Genomic DNA, 3,466 nt, shown 5'->3' with positions numbered 1-3,466 from the left:
TTCCTATTTACCTTTTCATACTTCTCTCATGTCTTGGATTTGAAAGTCAATTTTTCTATTCATGTCTTGTTTTTTCATCAAGAATGCTTGAAAGTCCTCTATTTCATTGAATATTCATTATCCCCCCTCAAGGATTATACTCAGTTTTGTTGAGTAGGTGATTCTTGGTTTTAATCCTAGCTCCTTTGACCTCTGGAATATCATGTTCCAAACCCTTCAATCCCTTAATCTAGAAGATGCCAGGTCTTGTGTTATCCTGATTGTATTTCTACAATACTCAAATGTTTCTTTATGGCTGCTTGCAATATCTTCTCCTTGACATGGGAACTCTGGTATTTGGTTACACCATTCCTAGGGATTTTCCTTTTGGGATCTCTTTCAAGAGGTGATTGGTGAATTCTTACAATTTCTATTTTACCCTCTGATTCTAGAATATCAGAGCAGTTTTCCTTGATAATTTCTTGAGAGATGATGTCTAGGCTCTTTTTTTTTTGATCATGGCTTTCAGGTAGCCCAATAACTTTTAAGTTATCTTTCCTGGATCTATTTTCCAGGTCAGTGATTTTTCCAATGAGATATTTCACACTGTCTTCTACTTTTTCATTCTTTTTGTTCTGTTTTATAGTATCTTGATTTCTCATAAAGTCATTAGCTTCTATTTGCTCCATTCTAATTTTTAAGGAATTATTTTCTTCAGTGAGCTTTTGGACCTCCTTTTCCATGTGGCCAGTTCTGCTTTTGAAGGCATTCTCCTCATTGGCTTTTTGGACCTCTTTTGCCATTTAGGTTAGTCTATTTTTTTCATGGACATAAGAGATTTTAATTGACTGTAATGTAAAGCAGGAGATAAAGCCATAGCTCTTGCCATCATTTCCAAGATTTTGCTTTAAACTTATACATTTAGGGTGTTTGCAAAGTCTAGAAGTAATTTTAGAGAGTTAGCTCTATGATAGGAAATAACACTTTATCTTATATCTCAAGATATGAATTGCATATCACTGATAATACACCATGGTGATTACTAGACATTGGATAACAGATCATAAAAACATTTTCTAGACAGGATTACAAAATTTCTCATGCAAAAGAATATACATATTAAAGATGAAGATACACACACATGTTGCTAGACCATGAACACAAAATCAAGTAAGAAATGTTACTAGTATTTTTCTGATTAGTTTAGAATCTTTTCTCTTGCCTGATTGGTAATGCTTTTTGAAGCTAAATTAGAATCTTTTTGTTTTCCACTTTTAAAAATGCACTGCATTCTTCTTATAAACTGCACTCTCTGATTTTCTTATCTGCCTACTTCAAGGAAACGCATATGTTTAATATGCTTCCTCAAAGTTTTGCCCACACCAAATGGTTATTTAATCCAAATATCTGAGCTGCAAATTGAGCTGCTCCCTCAAGACCACTAGGAATTCGAAGTGAGGACCACACATCCTGAGCTCCCCAATCAGGCATAAGTGGAGGACAGTTGACTACTGGATATGCAGAGTTACCAGACATTGCTGGTCCCAAACCATTGCTTTTGCCAGCGACTGCCACAAATATAGTAGGAACACTATCTCCTTCATACTCTGCTTTAATCTTTAGAGTTTCATCTGGTCTTTTAAGGGCAGATGTTCACAAGGAATTCCACAGTTTCCACAAGCCTTCTTAATATTTTCACAATGACCAAGGTCAGAAGTTGAGTCCATCAATACCACAACTCTGCATGGACTTTCCACTTTATGAAGCAATTCCACTCTTTCTGCAACCCATTCATAGTTTTTCTTCACCATCTAGAGGCCTTCAGGAATCACTTCCTTAAAGTCCTGGTATTTTTGTCTTTCTGTTGGGTTCTATCACCAGATGACCAGGGCCTCCAGGAATCATTATCGATAACATCAGCAAGAATAATTTCTTTAAACCAGTGTACAGTTTTGAGGTAACCAGGATTTTTCCAGTCATTCAAGAATAACCTGTGTGGAATGATTCATGATATCCACTTCAGTCTTAACTATGTTAAGTCCAGCAAAACACCATTTTGCAGCAATAACCTATTCTTCAGACCATTGTGGATCGTTGTTGGCATCATCCTTGAAAAACAATTCCACTTTAGGTGGGTAGAACTTGTATCCTTCTTTGATGCCAGGATTTCTTTTGAGAAAGAAGCCAGTTGCAATTCTTCTGCATACCCATTCATTTGGAATCATTTCACACTGTGGTGCAATGAAAGCTGTCTCCCCACATTTTCTAGTGAAAGCAGTTTTGATACCTGCTTCCTGTAACAACTCGAAAATACAGCTGGTAATTTTGTTTGAGATTGCAGCTTTTCCATCCAGGTGATTTTTTTCTAGCTGCATTGTCTGCTGTAATCTGGTCTTTAGATTGCAAGAGAACTTTCCTGGGACTAACCAATAATTCATAGACTTTTTTTGTTTTACCCTCATAGAGCTTCTTACCAATCTTCAGTACTTTGGTGGTTGACATTTCTCTGGTGGTAGCAGTGGCTAACATGAAGACAGGAACCTGGGGAGGAGAATTTTATTTTTATTTTTTTGCTTTTTGAAGGGGAGTTGGGGTTAAGAAACTTGCCCAAGGTCACACAGCTAGAACGTGTTAAGTTGGATTTGAACTCAGGTCCTCCTGACTCCAGGGCCGGTATTCTATTCACTGTGTCACCTAGCTATCCCCTTAGTCTATTTTTTAAGGTACTTTTTCCCAGTATTTTTTGGGGTCTCCTTTAGCAAGCTGTTGATTCATTTTTCATGATTTTCTTGCATCACTCTCATTTAATCTTCCCAAATTTTCCCTCTACTTCTCTTACTTGGTTTTCAAAATCCTTTTTAAGCTCTTTCATGGCCTGTGACCAATTCACATTTTTCTTGGAGGCTTTTGATGTAGGAGCTTTGACTTTGTTTTCTTCTGCTCCCACTGCCACCCCAGCGGCCCCTGGGCTGGAGCTGGACATATCCTCTTCTTTCACCCAGGTCTCACAGAGTTCCCCCACTGACCTTCCACGCTGTTCTTGGTGTTTGTGGGTTAAAGAAGTCTGGAAATCTCCACAGCTGCCAGTGATTCCCTGTGTCCTACTTAGGCACATCTGTGCCCGGTACAGTCCATACCAGACTGCATTCCACTCCCAGCCCGGTGCAATATACTGGGATATACCCTTCCTGTTGACCTTCCAGGCTTTCTTGGGCTGGAGATTTGTTTCACTTTGTCGTTTTCTGGGTTCTGCAGCCCTAGAATTTATTTAGAGTCATTTTTTACAGGTTGTTTGGAGGGGTTTGTGAGCTCAAGCAAATCCCTGCTTTTACACTGCTATCTTGTCTCTGCCCCCCCCCCCCGTTCTATTATTTCTGAATCTCCCTTCCTTGTCCATTCCATTGATCTATCCTTCTGTTCTTTAGCTAATACCAGATAATTTTGATAATTGCTGCTTTAAAATTTAATTTGAATTTTTGAAATATCA

The 3,466-nt window shown here is 38.4% G+C and overlaps 1 pseudogene; it reads right to left on the bottom strand.

The window, feature by feature from the left end:
* Nucleotides 1–1,275: 1,275 nt before the first annotated feature.
* On the bottom strand, nucleotides 1,276–2,526 carry LOC138175751 (bifunctional phosphoribosylaminoimidazole carboxylase/phosphoribosylaminoimidazole succinocarboxamide synthetase pseudogene; annotated as a pseudogene).
* Between the last annotated feature and the right edge of the window lie 940 nt (nucleotides 2,527–3,466).

The sequence above is a fragment of the Petaurus breviceps genome, unplaced genomic scaffold, assembly GCF_028583685.1.
Source record: "Petaurus breviceps papuanus isolate PSGF00001 unplaced genomic scaffold, PetGlider_PUasm1.0 79, whole genome shotgun sequence".
NCBI classification, from domain to species: Eukaryota; Metazoa; Chordata; class Mammalia; order Diprotodontia; family Petauridae; genus Petaurus; species Petaurus breviceps.
The sequence above is the reverse complement of the archived record's forward strand: the minus strand, read 5'-3'. Positions and strand labels throughout refer to the sequence as shown.